At 34.1% G+C, this 17051-nt stretch overlaps 1 long non-coding RNA gene across 1 annotated transcript in view; it reads left to right on the top strand.

Moving 5' to 3' along the window:
• LOC138706300 (uncharacterized) overlaps positions 1-17051 on the top strand; it is a 576727-nt gene that overhangs the window by 175503 nt on the left and 384173 nt on the right. The window contains exon 2 of the long non-coding RNA XR_011333952.1: positions 13067-13104. This is a non-coding gene — a long non-coding RNA (uncharacterized lncRNA). The remainder of the gene's footprint in view (positions 1-13066; positions 13105-17051) is intronic.

The raw sequence follows: 17051 nt of genomic DNA, 5'->3' as shown, positions 1-17051 counted from the left end.
TTGTAATTCAGTAAATACAAAACTATTCTTTGTTCTTAACTTCTATGATAAAACGTCTATATTTCATTAATCAGGTAATCTTGTCGTACTTTAATTTTTATTGTAATAGTAATTGTAAATTTAATATTAATTGTAAAGTTATTCTTCATATTATGGTTGTAATCCCCTAGTAGAGGGGCAGAGAAGGCCTGACGGCCTTATCTCTACCAGGTTAAATAAATAAATATGAATACTAAATACTAATTATTTTTTTATTTGTCCTATATAAAATATATTAAAATTTACATAATTTTTCGTGACCTAATTTTTCTATTTTCAAAGAAATGGGCATTATTGTAGTCTATCTTTTGCATAAATGCATGTTAAATCAGTGTACAAATTTTCAGAATTCTGTCTCTAATGGTTGTGTGGTTATGAAATAATGTATAACAATTTTGAATTTTTGCAAAAATTTAATTTAAGGCACGTCCAATGTTATTAAGCACAGGCTGAATTTAAAAGAGAATATCCAACACGGTGATAACGTACATAGTCTACTACAAAACGCTGTAAACTTCTAAAGCGTTCTGAAAGAAACTGAATACTATGTTGGTACAGTGGTAAAGTTATGATTTTGAGAACTAAATCCCAAACTCCCCGGGCAGGAATAAGTCAGGTCGTGGGCCTCCAGTTGGACATCGCTGCTATACAGTACAGTATATACCGACTTCTCCCGAGTTAAATGCGGAGTCTTCAAGTTTCCCCGCGAATAGTAGACCTAGTCTGTCTATGCTTCACCACTCTAACTCAATTACAAGAACTTCACTTCAACCTGATTTCTGTTCGTGGTTATTCCCTACGCCTATTCAAACTACCGATAGTTCGAAGCTCTTAAACTGCTTCAGTACGGATGATTCAGGAGGATTTACCGTCCTTTACGGAGCTCGTTTCCAAAGACATTCTGAGCAAAAAATGTCATATAATTTTTTATATGATTTTAATTTGTATTTACGCTTGTTTCTTGCATTTGTATCTGTTTCATCTCTTTTTTCACGTTATATGCAATTCTATGCTTTTTAAACGAATATCTGTACTGTTTATTGTAATTGGGGCTTTGCCCTGTTATAGACATAAATAAATAAATAAATAAATAAATAAATAAATAAATAAATAAATGAATAAATGGATGTATGGATGGATGGATGGATGAATGAATGAATGAATGAAAAATAAATAAATAAATAATAAATAAATAAAAAATAAATAAATAAGTGTAAGTAAATAAATAAGTAAGTAAATAAATGACTAAATAAATAAATGAATAAATAAATGAATGAATGAATAAATAAATGAATGAATGAATAAATAAATAAATGAATGAATAAATAAATGAATGAATAAATAAATAAATGAATGAATAAATAAATAAATAAATAAATAAATAAATAAATAAATAAATGAATGAATAAATAAAAAATGAATGAATGAATGAATAATTGAATAAATGAATAAATGAATAAATGAATAAATAAATAAATATATATATATAAATAAGTAATTAAATGAATAAATAAAAAAATATATAAATAAATAATTAAATGAATAAATAAATAAATGAATGAATATATAAATAAATAAATAATTAAATGAATGAATAAATAAGTGTAAGTAAGTAAGTAAATAAGTAAGTAAATAAATGAATAAATGAATAAATAAATAAATAAATATATAAATGAATATATAAATAAATGAATATATAAATCAATTTATAAATAAATGAATATATAAATAAATGAATATATAAATAAATATATATATATATGTAAGTAAATAAATAAATAAGTAAGTAAGCAAGTAAATAAATAAGTAAATAAATAAATTAGTAAATAAATACGTAAATAAATAAGTAAATGGATGGATGCATGGATGGATGGATGGATGGATGGATGAATGAATGAATGAATGAATGAATGAACATTTATCCTAATGTCAATAATATTTTCAGAATTACACTAATTTGAAGTTGTTTGTAAAATACCATTATTCTTGAGCTTTAAAGGTAAAATAATATTATAGATAAAGAAAGAAATATTCCATAGTATCATTTCTGTAACGAGCTAGTATTCTGAAACTAAAAATGTGTTGTGAATTTCATAGTTGCTTCGTACAGATTTGTTTTTTTTTTTTTTTTTTCGATTTTTAACTACAAAATTACATTTTCTTACGAATTCATCACAACAATTGATACAAATCACACCACAAATTCTTTAAGACTGTACATTAGGATGCATAATTAAATAGTAAAGAATCAAGTTTCTAAAGTTGTATGATTTGTAACAATTTTTGTGATATTTGCGTAAGAATAATATAGTTTTTAGTTAAAAATTGGAAAACAAAATCTGTACAAATCAATTAACAACACATTTTTAGCTTCAGAATACTAGTCAGTTAAAGAAATGACACTTCTAAATAGTTCATTCTCTATTTCTGATATTTTTTTAAACTTAAAATTAAAGAAAAAATATTTTACTAACAACTTTAAATTAGAATAACTCTGAAAATTTTGAGATTAGGACAAATACTTATATGAAATTACTCGGGAGGAAATTAAACGCAGAATAAATAAGGGTAATGCCTGTTATTATTCCGTTGAGAAGCTTTTGTCATATAGCCTGCTGTCAAAAAATCTGAAAGTTAGAATTTATAAAACAGTTATATTACCGGTTGTTCTGTATGGCTGTGAAACTTGGACTCTCACTTTGAGAGAGGAACAGAGGTTAAGGGTGTTTGAGAATAAGGTTCTTAGGAAAATATTTGGGGCTAAGAGGGATGAAGTTACAAGAGAATGGAGAAAGTTACACAACGCAGAGCTGCACGCATTGTATTCTTCACCAGACATAATCAGGAACATTAAATCCAGACGTTTGAAATGGGCAGGGCATGTAGCACGTATGGACGAATCCAGAAATGCATATAGAGTGTTAGTTGGGAGGCCGGAGGGAAAAAGACCTTTAGGGAGGCCGAGACGTAGATGGGCGGATAATGTTAAAATGGATTTGAGGGAGGTGGGATATGATGGTAGAGACTGGATTAATCTTGCTCAGGATAGGGACCAATGCGGGCTTATGTGAGGGCGGCGATGAACCTCCGGTTTCCTTAGAAGCCAGTAATTATAGTATAGTATAGTATAGTAATATTTTGCTCAGAATGTCTTTGTAAATAAGCTCCGTAAGTGACGGTAAATCCTCGTGAATCACTCTGTATATACAAAAAAAATCTTGTCAGGCAATAATTTGCTATATTAATTTCAAATCAAGGTGTTGCAATATTTATCTTACATAATATAATATTTGATGATAAATTCAGAATACCTCCATTTAGTAAGTAATTATGCCCAGGCGTCATTTGTGCGGTACACTTGATTTAATATGTCTCAGATGCGTAATAGATATGAGGTGTTGACAACCTGTGTGCATCACGCTGTAAATGCCTTGAAGGGGATAATTATGTCAGGTGTTCAATCTGTCTATTCCCCTCTAGGTGTTGACATGGCATCGAATATGCAGAGCAGAGGGCATATACACGTGAAGTAACATGTCCACGTCAGCGTTCGACATAGGAATTGATGTAGCATTCTTTACCTAAAGTTCTAGTGTCTGCAGTGTTCCAGAAAAATATGCAAATGAGCATTAGTACATTGCTCAGTACCATCACGATATATAAAATAACGAGCGTAAAATATGAATGATATAGTTTGATAATTCTGTGCCCCGGACACGATAGTGTATATATGTAATTATTTGCACTGAAAGTGGTCAAACACACGGTGGCAGTATTAATTTAATTACACACAATAAAAATTAATACAAAATACAATTAATACACAATAATTACAATTAATAGTAATACATAAAATAACCTAATTAATACTTACTTACTTACTGGCTTTTAAGGAACCCGGAGGTTCATTGCCGCCCTCACATAAGCCCGACATTGGTCCCTATCCTGAGCAAGATTAATCCAGTCTCTATCATCATATCCCACCTCCCTCAAATCCATTTTAATATTATCTTCCCATCTACGTCTCTGCCTTCCCAAAGGTCTTTTCCCCTCTCGCCTCCCAACTAACACTCTATATGCATTTCTGGATTCGTCCATACGTGCTACATGCCCTGCCCATCTCAAACGTCTGGATTTAATTTTCTTTTATGTACAAAGAATCATGTTCCTAATTGGTGATTAATGTTTCCTTCCCCATAATACAACAAGTAATCGCCTATTTGTGATATGCCATTCCCATCTAACCTAACCTCTTGTACTCCCACGAAGTCTGTTCTATATCTAGCTAGTTCTTTTGCTACTAATGTTACCCCTCCTGTTCTATAAAGACTAGTTACGTTCCATGTACCAAATCTTATAACCTTATTCCTTTGCTGTGGTCGTGCCAGAAAATCAGTCCCATTCCGAGGCTTATTGTTAATTTTCGTAACAAGCTGTTTTTTTACGGTGATGGGTTGTTACTCTTCGCCCAACCCTCAAGCTGGAGGACCACCCCTTATCGGCTGTCCACGACTGCTTATTCTATATATTCGCAGCTACCCTCCATATCTGGAGGCCGAATAACCTAATTAATAATTATAATAATTTAAATATCCTATATCAATCCCAAAAGCTGGAGTGCAGTTCCACCAGAAGAAAAAATGTTGAATAAATTACAATTATATTCATTTATTCATAGTGTTCTGGCCAAGGGCAGCCCTTTCACTGCAAACCCAGTATTCTCCAGTCTCTCCTCTTTTCTGCCTTCCTCTTTGTCTTGGCTTATGATCCATATATCTTAATGTCGTCTATCATTTGATATCTTCTTCTGTCCCGAACTCTTCTCCCGTTCACCATTTCTTCCAGTGTATCCTTCAGTAGGCAGTTTCTTCTCAGTCAGTGACTCAGCCAATTTTTTTTCCTCTTCCTCTTTTCCTGATCAGTTTCAGTATAAATCTTTCTTTTTTTTTTTAGTAGGTTATTTTACGATGCTGTACCAACATCTCAGGTTATTTAGCGTCTGAATGAAATGAAGGTTCCTGCATCGGTGGTTATCCAGCATTTGCTCTCATATTGGGTTGATGGAAAGCCCCGGAAAAAACCTCAACCAGGTAACTTGCCCCTACCGGGAATCGAACCCGGGCCACCTGGTTTCGCGGCCAGACCCGCTAGCCGTTACTGCACAAGTGGAGTCATTCTTTCTTCATCCACTCTTTCCAAAACAGCTTTTTTCTTATTCTCTCTGTCCACTTCACAAGTTTCATTCTTTTCCATATCCACATTTCAAATGCTTCTATTCGCTTCTCTTCACTTCGTCATAATGTCCTTGTTTCTGTCCCAAACAATGCCACACTCCATACAAAGCACTTCACTCGTCTATTCCTTAGTTCTTTTTCCAGAGATCCGCAGAAGATGCTTCTTTTTCTATTAAAAACTTTCTTTGTGATCGTTATCCTCCTTCTGACATCCTGGCAGCAGCTCATGTTACTGCTTATAGTACACCCCAAGTACTTGAAGCTGTCCACTTGCTCTACTCCCTCATTTAAAATTCGTAAGTTGATCTTCTGTATTTTTCTTCCTATGACCATGCTCTTAGTCTTATTTGCATTTATCTTCATCCCATACTGCTCACAGCTGTGATTTAGCTCCAGTAGCATATCCTTCTGTATCATTTTCTCTTCTGCTAACAGCGCTATATCATCAGCTAATCTTATACACTTTATTCTTCTTCCTCCTACTATCACTCCTCCCATGTTCTGAAAACAGTTCTTCACTAAATCCTCCAAGTAGATGTTGAACAGGGTAGATTATAAAGGGCATCCTTGTCGTTTATATTGTAGCCTACAAGTCCTTCGAACCAGTTGATGTACATAGAAATTCAAAGCCATAGATCTCAAAACTTTTCAAGTAGTTTCCGAAAAATCTTCTCACGTCACTACAAGAGCGCAGTGAACAAAATGTATGTTATAAAATAACTTCTGCCACTTATATTATGCCATTAGAATTACATTTGTCGCTAGTATAATTCCGTGATTAATTGAAATAAAAATATCACGAAATTGACCGTGTCATTATCTGTCTGTCTAACTCATTTTGAGTGAACTATTTACAGCGTAAATAATACGTTATATTAAAAGTACTAATTACCTTTGTCCATCATAAGTAAAGTTTTTTTTAGATGATTTTGTTCATTTATCGAATTTTGTTCATTCAGTTCATTGCCATGTTAAGTTAAGATAAATGTAGTATTGTATGTTTTTTAAATTTATTTTTATTTTCACTTACTTACTTACTTACTTACTTACTCACTGGCTTTTAAGGAACCCGGAGGTTCATTGCCGTCCTCACATAAGCCCGTCATTGGTCCCTATCCTGAGCAAGATTAATCCATTCTCTATCATCATATCCCACCTCCCTCAAATCCATTTTAATATTATCTTCCCATCTACGTCTCGGCCTCCCTAAAGGTATTTTTCCCTCCGGCCTCCCTACTAACACTCTATATACATTTCTGGATTCGCCCATACGTGCTACATGCCCTGCCCATCTCAAACGTCTGGATTTAATGTTCCTAATTACGTCAGGTGAAGAATACAATGCGTGCAGTATTTTTATTTTCACTACTATTATTATTTATTATTTACTAGCCGTACCCGTGCGCTCCGCTGCACACGTTAGAAATAAATATAAAGTAATTACATAATTAAAATAGGACATTTAATCCAGTGAAAATTCGTGTTTGATAGAAGGAAAAATCGTTTATTATGTTACTTAATTTAAATTGTATTAATCAAATTAAAATGCGATCATTTTTATTCAGAGACCACTCATTTGGTCATAAAAATTATTTTAGGAAATACAGGAAACGAATGCCTATCAAGTTTTCTGTGCATAAGAAGCTATTTTAATCTTACTTGTCCTCGATTCACTCAGACGTTACTGTAATAACATTATAGCATTAAGTCCATCTAGAGAAACTACACTTTCCAATGGTGAATTAATAATTAAGTATACAAATCAGTTAATTTAGCTTCCGATATTACTTCATACAAACACAGAAACATTTTCTGTAGGCCATGTTTCATAGCTTTCGATTGTTGTTGTCCAAGGCCCATTATAGACGAAGTCATTTATTTTTTATTTCATTACACCGCCTTAGATGGGGTTGTTATTGTAATTTTGAAACTCGTTTATCTCATTAAATATCAGTCCTATCAAACTTTTGCATGAATAAAACTTATCGGAAATTATTTTTAAAGAAACTTTTGTTATGTAATATTATTAATGAAAATTAATAATAAGGGAGATATTTCGATTTATTTAATTCAAGCCCCCTTATAACCCCCCTTTTAAATAAAATATTTTGATTGCCATATAGCCTAAATTCTAAGTTACAACGAACGTAATTTATATTCAGATTTTAATATAAATCTGTTCAGCCATTATCACGTGAAAAGGTAACAAACATCCAGATAGACAGATAGACAGACATAGAAACAAAAATTTCAAAAAAGCGATTTTCGGTTTCATGGCTGTTAATTATATTCCGTATGTTAGGACCAATTATTTTTGGAAAATCGAAAATTACCGGAAAAATTTCGGCTCCAGATTTATTATTAGTATAGATATGAAGATTGTTTCATTTATTTGTATTAAAAGTATCAAATCTCAGAAACATATACTCCATTTAAATTGAGGCAAAATTACAATGTCGTGTCTTCTAGCCACTATGCCTACATATAATGAAGCCTGTTAAGCTCTGACTCGTTCACCCAAGGTGTAAAATTTTATCTAGATAAGAAGCCACCTGTGCCATACGGTAAGCACATTTACAACCATCATAAAAGAGTGCCGGTAGAGACCATCATATCCTCATAAAATAAGTTTATCACAACTTTTACACACGGGAAATATAAGGGAAAGGAAATTCCTACTCTTTCGTACCAGGTATCTAAGATCAAATATCACTGAGTGGTTGTTCGCTCATTGAGGGTTTTTTGTAACCGGTTATCAAACTTACTGCCACACTCAAGGTTCTTGCGTTCGTAGCTTAATTGCCCCTTCTTATTGCACGATGGCGCACGTGTGGTGTTAATTTTTGTCATCCTTTTATAACCTCCAGAGAGAATCAAGTGGCTGTGAGATGATATGGCAACAGTGCAATGATGTACTTTACATAAACACATAGGAAAGAGAGCTTCTCAAAGTAAAACCTGTTCCATAACCATCTTTTCCCGCAGAAAATATCACAGTTTAACACACAATATGAAATTGTAATATATGCGGTGTCTCCGAGGTGGTGTTATACAAAATTTCAGGGATGATGGCGAAGGGCACATGTATCAATTTGAGATAAGGAACCTTGGCCCGGAAATGACCGAGTCGAAAGTTACAAGCAAAAATAGTTGTGTGAAAATGAAATAATTTTATTCCTCTGTACACCTTATTTATGTGTACTTATCCGTACATATTACACATACTGTATTCATCTGACGTTGTTTATGTTGTCTACTTACAGTACAGTATTCCATTCAGTGCGCTTTGTGAGGGGTGTGGACACGAAATTACACTAAAGCAATGCAGATAGCGTAATGTGTAACGGACATGGTCTGTCCTGATATGCACGTCTGTAGACAGCAGTGTATGTGTACAAGTTGCAGTGTCTAGTCGATCAGTCCTAGTGAAATGGAGGAGTACACGAGAGCGGAATAAGCAGACCTGATTTTCGAATACGTATGAGCCAATGGGAACAGTAGACAAGCTCACAAACTGTATCGGGACAAGTACCCACGTAGGAGCCATCCGGTCCATATCATTTTTCCACGCATGTTCCAAAAGTTAAGGTAAGAAGGGCACGTGGTGCCAAGTTACAATTCCATTTCCACACAACTGTTTTTGCTTATAACTTTCGACTCAATTATTTCCGGACCATGGTTCCTCATCTCAAATTGATACATGTGCCCTTCGCCATCATCCCTGAAAGTTTGTAACACCACCTCGGAAACACTCTGTATATACTAGCTACTTAGTAACAATTTGTACAGAACAAAAATCAAGAAATCGTGACGATACTCATCACATGAACAAAGGATGTTTATCCTTCATAAAATTTATGACTTTGAGCAAAATAAAGGTAAATACAACATTTGAACAAAAGTTAAAAAATGTAACGTGAGTTTTATGAGAAGATGAATTCTCGTCACCGTACTCTCGTCATTGTAGCACCTAGTCACTTGTAGCAATTTTGTTTTGTTTTGTTGTTTGTTTTGGTCACTTTGACTTTTTAGTCACCCGACATTTTGGTCACCAGTACACATTTTCTTAAAAATAATAATTTATTTTGATAAGAAAAATATCCATAGGAACACTGTATAAAATATGAAGTGATTAATGTTTCAAAATTGCCACACTGCATGAAATGTTACAAGATTTTTGTTATAAAATTATGTTTACGACAGTGTAAACACAGTACATTATTTGTAGTATATTTCAACTTGTCAGAACTTCTGTAACATTCTAATATATTAACGTTTTAATTTTGCGGATATTAGTTTATATTCAATCTCAGACATTGTTAATCAGAAGGCATTGCCACTTCTAAAAATCATTTTAACCTGATAATTATCGTTCAGCACTTAAATAATAACGCATTTCTCCTCAACATCATTTATTACTATCCAAACCTAATAATATATCTTATTGTAATCATCACAATATATTTCGAAAATGGCTGTTGCTTTCAACAATTATAGCAACTTTCCAGTGTTTTTTGTTTTAACATTCATTCACTCACTCACTCACTCACTCACTCATTCACTCACTCATTCATTCATTCATTCATTCATTGTTCTGCCCAAGGGCAGGTCTTTCACTGTAAACTCAGCTTCCTCCAGTCTTTCCTATTTTCTGCCTTCCTCTTTGTCTTCTCATATGACCCACATATCTTAATGTCATCTATCATCTGATATCTTTTTCTGCCCCGAACTCTTCTCCCGTTCACCATTCCTTCCAGTGCATCCTTCAATAGGCAGCTTCTTCTCAGCCAGTGACCCAATAAACGATTTTCACATTCTTTTGACATTATCATTGCGTAATGTATATTTACTTTCAGAACGTACATATGTATATGTTTTCCCATACTACCGTACTCTACTCTAAATAGCAACGTTGTTACCTCAACACAACTCTATCTATCTACAGCGAGTCAACAACCTATAATGTATGCACAGTAAACTTATTGTATAGGATCCAAAGTCTCAAAGCCTGGTTATAATACTTCTTGCATAAAATGTTTTATATAAAAAAAACAGATTTATTTCAATGGCCAATATCTCGAAACAAGTTTTTGGCGCTTTGTGTCTTATTGCGTAACTCCGTCCATATTATATGTTTTTTGTATCTAAATTTGCTACTTAATATTTTAGCAATGTTTTAAATAAATTATATAGGCTACATTTTCCATATACTTATTTCAAATATTCACTTTATATTGAAAATTTAAAATGGATATACAGGATTTCTGAAAAAGAAAGACAACATTCTGTGCTTTGATAATGTGTGAGTATAATTAACTAACAAGTTCTTTTACAGCGTAGTGGATGTTATTCCGTTGGCAGTCTGATTATTACCCATGTACCATTGCAGCTAGAGTCTGTACAAGAAAAAGCTCAACGTGTGCTAAGGTTCGCGGAGTTTAACTCTGTTGTCGCTGCTCAGCGTAACTTCAGACAAATGCACGGTAGAGAAATTCTAACGCACAAGTTAATAACTGTATTGTTTCGTAAGTTCAAAGAAACGAGTAGCGTCGCAAAGTGCAAATCTCCTGGGCCGCCACGCACTAGTGAAGCAGACGTCCAGCGTATTCGACAGTCAGAAGACCGAAGAAATTACTCAAACTTCGCAATTTGCACCTTCAAATTCCGAAATCAACTCTAGTATATGATGTTATGCGAAAGAGATTACGATTACACGTACATAAAAAACTCAACCAAGATACGAAAGCAAACAAACTGATCGTCCAAAACGTGTCGAGACTGCAAATTTTAATCTAGGCAAGATATATGAAGGGTACAGAGAAAGAACGAACAGAGTCACAATTTTCTTAAAGGTGATGTCATCATCTAATTCAGTATATTACTGCAAAATTTATTGTTGTTCCTAATGAAATAATAGGAAAGGATGATTGAATCCGTAGTGATAATTCTCCTTTATCAGTTTTGATAAGAAAAACACATAAATTTAGCAGTAATATACTGACTTAGATGATGTCGACACCCTTATGAGAATTGTTACTCTGTTCGTTCTTTCTCTGTACTCTTCATATGATAATGAAACTTTCTTGAAATACAGTCCGATGCGTTTGGGTATGGGTAATATTAATTTATTATTATAAGTACATTGTGATAGTATGAAAAATTTCTTGCTGGTTATAATATGATTAAAAGATAGTAGTTTCTATATATAACAATCAATAATCTGAAAGGACAAATGAAAATCGTAGATGATTAAAATGGCTACTACAGATTACCAGCGGGCAAAATGTGTTCCTTGGTATATTAAATTTGAGAGTGTTAAAAGAATTCAAAGGGAATTTCGACCGTGAGTGCGTAATGTACCTAAATACGATCCCATAATGTTGTGGTATCAAACATTTGTAGAAACAGGTTCTGTGTAAAAAAAAAAAAAAAATGTGGAAGGTCGCAGACGAAACCCAATACCAGAAGCAGCTATCTCTTGGCTTGGCCCCCAAACTGTCCAGATCTAAGCCATCTTGACTTCATCGTGTAGGGTTTTGTTAAAAATATTGTCTATTCTGGTATATTAAATTTGAGAGTGTTGAAAGAATTCAAAGGGAATTTCGACCGTGAGTGCGTAATGTACCTAAATACGATCCCATAATGTTGTGGTATCAAACATTTGTAGAAACAGGTTCTGTGTAAAAAAAAAAAAAAAAAAAAAAAAAACATGTGGAAGGTCGCAGGCGAAACCCAATACCAGAAGCAGCTATCTCTTGGCTTGGCCCCCAAACTGTCCAGATCTAAGCCATCTTGACTTCATCGTGTAGGGTTTTGTTAAAAATATTGTCTATTCACAGAAACCCATGAACATTGATTACCTGAGAGTAAAAATTACTCATGATTTTCAACAAATCACCCCTCTTATGTTACAACGGACATGGGCTGAACTGCATCACCGTTATGAGTTGTGCAGGGTACGCAATGGGGGTCATGTTGAGCTCTGAGGAATCTCCTATCTTTCAGTGTTGTATGCACAAAGTTTCAACAAATAAAGTTCAGTAGTAAATGTTTTACGGTGTTTTTATTTTATCCATACCCAAACGGATTACCTTGCATAAAGATCAAAAACCATACATCTGTGTGAGAATATTTGTAACAAAGTGAACTGGCCACGGGCGTAGATAAGTCTACTAAGGCCTTTCTATCCGAATTTGCGTTCGGATGCGTGTTCGATGCCCGCTTGAGCTGATTACCTGGTTGGGATTTTTCTGAGATTTTCCCCAACCATAAGACGAATGTCAGGTAATCTATGGCGAATTCTCGGCCTCATGTCGCCAAATATCTCGTTCTCACCAATACCATTGGCGCTAAATAACCTCGTAGTTGATACAGCGTCGTTAGATAACCAAGTAAAAAAGAAAGTAAACTTCCTTGCTGAATAAAATATAAAGTTATGAAAGCACAAATATATATTATCGAGCAGTACATCTCACTTGACGATATGTGTCAGAAGAAGAACATTATTTGTATGCATCTGAAGTCTGGTTAAAGGAATATGTAGCTAATCGGCGATGTATGCATTGGAGGGGGGAAAGAAACTGGCCACCCTACCCCATTATCTCCTGGCCTATTTGCCCCATGAATTATGCCTTATTGGTGTTACTTATGAGGTTCAAACCTGTTTTCGGACAGTTGACTAAATAATAACAAAGCACAAAATGGTGTCATTCTTTTTTCGGAAAAACTGTATATTATGTTACAAAACCAGTTTATAAGCTCCTCATAATAATATATTCTCTCTCTGCTTCCAGATCAACGTTTACTACTGAGCAACCAGGAAGCTTTCAAAGTAAGTGACATATAATTACCAATGTTTATACATCATAAACCAGTTTTCATAAAGGATACTTCGAATCAATACTCTCTTCACAAAAAGACAACAGACTAAAATTAATAAATTATTGAACCGCTTTTGTGATATATTGGCTTTAATATCAAAAACATTGTGAGAACAAAGATGAGAACATTATATCCTAGCTACTCTATACTGCAATATATTATGCATTACTGATATTGCAGAACTGATTATAACGCAAATTGGTATGTACATATTTGATCACTTAATATTGGTGAAAGTAACTTCAGGGATGATGCTGTTTGGTGTATGAATGCTTTGATGTACGACTATCTGAATATTTAATGTTTTTCTTTGGATTTAATTAAATCAAAGAATTATATGAAGTAAAGGAAAATTACCATAAACTATATCATAAAAATAGCATTGTGTTGAGAGATTTAGGCTTTTTTTTCCTGTATCGATTCCTATTTAAATTCTGCTTGCGAGTAATATTAGTTCTTCTTTTACTTCGTTCAAGTGATATATTCGTAACTAATTACTATAAATGTTTAGATAATCTACTGCCTTTCGTTCTTTCTACTTTCCAATACTTAAATTTGTTGTGGTTACTGTTACCAGTACTGATGCTGCTTGCATTCATTCTCGTATTTTTTGTCTTCATTTTGTGCTTATAACGACACGGATCTTAAAAACTCATATCTTAAGGGGAGTTCCTTCTTATCACATGTAAAATTATGGAAAAAAAAATAGCCTGTTTTCAAGTAGCCATAAATATAGTACTATTTATCAGAGCTCTTTCATCTTTAGTGAGGTGTGTATACACATTAAGCTTTAAAATACAGAAAGAATGCTTACTCTAGAGTAAATCTTTCACCTTAAAATATTTTTTGAATTGAAACATTTTTTTTTATAAATTCATCACATGCCTGTGGTTAGGTACATTCTATTCACGTATTATAGGCACATTAAATTGAAATTTTAAGCACTTGCTGCTCATGGATACTAAAACACACCCTACCAAAATTATTAATATATCTGCAGTATTATGGGCATAAGACACACCAATCTTCTCCGTCAAAAATATTTTGTAGTGAATTTAAAAAAAAAAAACACATAGTTTATATTCAAAAATTATTTTAAGGTGAAAGATTTACTCTAGAGCAGCGGTGGCGAAAATGTAATCGTGCGCCGAGCCACTGTGTAACCTGCAACGTGCATAGGTGCTATGGAGGGAGGCGGACACCCTAAGGGGAAGTGAAGCAACTGGTCTGATTTATTAACGGATTTTTATTTTCTTACGTCAAGCACTTAAATATAATTTTATACAGTACTAGGCTACGAACTAATGTTTAGTACGTGTAACGAAGAAATAAATGAACAATAAATGAACAATATCACAACCTAAAATTAACTGTCTTCAGAATGTCTCTGCGATAAAGTTTCAAAATCATGAATTATGTTACTTACTGCCAGTCGTAGTTGATCACAAAGGTATTTGTCTGCCAGTCGTGAGCTAAATTTGGTTTTTACTATTTTAATTGTTGAAAATAATTTTTCACAAACATAAGTTGTAGCGAACGTGGCTTCAACAGAGCAAGCGAAAGAACGAAGCTTCGGATATTTATTTTTTGGCAAAGATTTTAAAGTTCAACATTTGTCACGTCCTTACATCTAGCTTTCATTTGACATCACATTGTAAATCAGTGAGTTCAAATTGAAGAGCTAACCGCATTATTCGTACATCTGCTGGAAAAGGGTCGACGTACAGAGATGATGATGATGATGATGATGATAACAACAACAATAACACTTAACCTTTAATGTTTCATCAGTAACATATAGTATAATGCCGTTTTATGTTATACAACCGTTTTCCTCGTAATACTTGTGAACAAATCATATTCTCATCATATTGACAGCAAATAATGCGTCCTCCCATCCTACTTGGAACTTTCGTACATGGTTTCGAGAGAGACATATGTCACTCGCAGGTCAGACACAAATACAAATGGAACGGAGTTTGACTCTAGTGAGAGGGAGGGTGGGGGTTGGCGGAGGTTAGAAGCAAGCGAAATGCACAGCTATCACTGCGAGCCACAATGTCTCGCGAGTCACGTTCTCGCCATGGCTGCTCTAGAGTAAAACATTCTTTTTTATATTTTAAAGCTTAAAATGTATACATACGGTTTCAGGTCATTACGTCTAAGGACAGCAGGTCTAATGGCCAGTAGGTCTGATAAAACATGAAGTCTAATAAAAAAATGTCCAATAATAACTCGGGTCTAAAAGAAAAATGTCTAATGCCTAAAATTCTAAATAAAATTTATGTTTAATGTGTAAATATCTAAATAAAATTTACGCCTAACGTGAAAATGTCTAAATATAATTTACGTCTTATGTGTAAATTTCTAATTAAAATGTGTGTATAAATGTCATATAATATTAACAATACTTACTAAAAGGTTTATATTGTTACGATAATGACGATACGTTTCCTTAGTAATAGGGTACGTTGTCAGTTTCAGAAAATGTTTAGCAGAATGAATACCTATTAATTCACCTAAAGGTAAAAAAAAAAAAAAATCTCGTTCGACTACCACTTAAGATTGTGAAGTAGAAACAGCAAAAGGATCTACTGGAGATGTTCACTCAGAGACGCTTGCAATGCTACTTGTGCCACTAATGAGAACTTGGATAACATTCAAGTCTACGAAGTTGGTATTTACACATACTCACCAGAGCAGAGGGGCTGAGATTTTGGTCAAGAAAACTTGTGCCAATATAAAAGAACGAATTGCTAACCATCCAAATGTGGCACCCGCAGAAATTGTTCTAGAAGAAACCGACACTAAAGAAATTGATTTGTACTTGACAACTTTAAGGTACAGGCGGAAATTCCATGCTGTGCCGAAAGATGAAATTGAAGATTAATGTATATTTTCATTGCTCAACTAATTCAACATTAGGTCTACTATATTTTACTCCTGTTATATGTATTAAACAATAATATACAGGTATAACAGATGTATTATTGTTATAATTTACGCATAATATTATTAGGCTTCATTGCAAATTAGACTATACTGGTTGTTCATTTCAAAGTGTGTTACGATGTCACAGTTGATGAGTCAGCGATTTGAAGCGAGTTTCAGCTTTTGTGTCAGAGAAGTTGCCTATTAATCAAGGCGTTCAATCTGAACTTGAGAACGTGTACGGTATAACTTGGACGTCGTAGCAACAGATGGCGGTCTGTACGGTCTGTGTGCTACCATAACCTCTTTCGAACTGTGTTTTGCGCGGGCAAGTCGTACGCAGGGTATTTGTTATCATCGGTTGCGTACGGCAACATTCCACAATACAAATCAAATGCTCCGTGTCCATGTTGACTGTCGGAAGTTAATGTCAACAAATACGTAAGTAATCGTCTTAACTCTCTCCACATATCCCGACAGTAAGAAAAAAACTCACCTCAGTACATGTTTCGAAACAGTTCACATTCCTGCCACTACCGGCGTTACCGTACGTATCAGTAAGTACTCTTCTGAATGAACGCCGTACTTGCAAGCTAACTTCTCTGGCACATAAGTGATACACCTCTGCGGAAGAGTAGGAAGATTGAATTCTCTAGGCTCATCGACGGCATACAGCGAGCCATGACACACTTTGAACTGAACACCCAGTATAGTATTAGACATTTTTGTAAATTGGACTAGGTTGAATTAGACTTGGTTCCGAAGACAAAACGTCATTAGACTTACGAAATTAGACCTTCTGTCACTTGACTTAAAAATCCTTAGACCTACTGACCTCTAACCCCACACACATCACTAAAAAATGAAAGAGCTCTGATAAATAGTACTATATACATGACTACATGACATACGCTATTTTCCCCATTACTTTGTATGTGATAACAAGGAACTCCCCTCAAGCAACGA

Source organism: Periplaneta americana, chromosome 1, assembly GCF_040183065.1.
Source record: "Periplaneta americana isolate PAMFEO1 chromosome 1, P.americana_PAMFEO1_priV1, whole genome shotgun sequence".
In the NCBI taxonomy this organism is placed as follows: Eukaryota; Metazoa; Arthropoda; class Insecta; order Blattodea; family Blattidae; genus Periplaneta; species Periplaneta americana.
The sequence above is the reverse complement of the archived record's forward strand: the minus strand, read 5'-3'. Positions and strand labels throughout refer to the sequence as shown.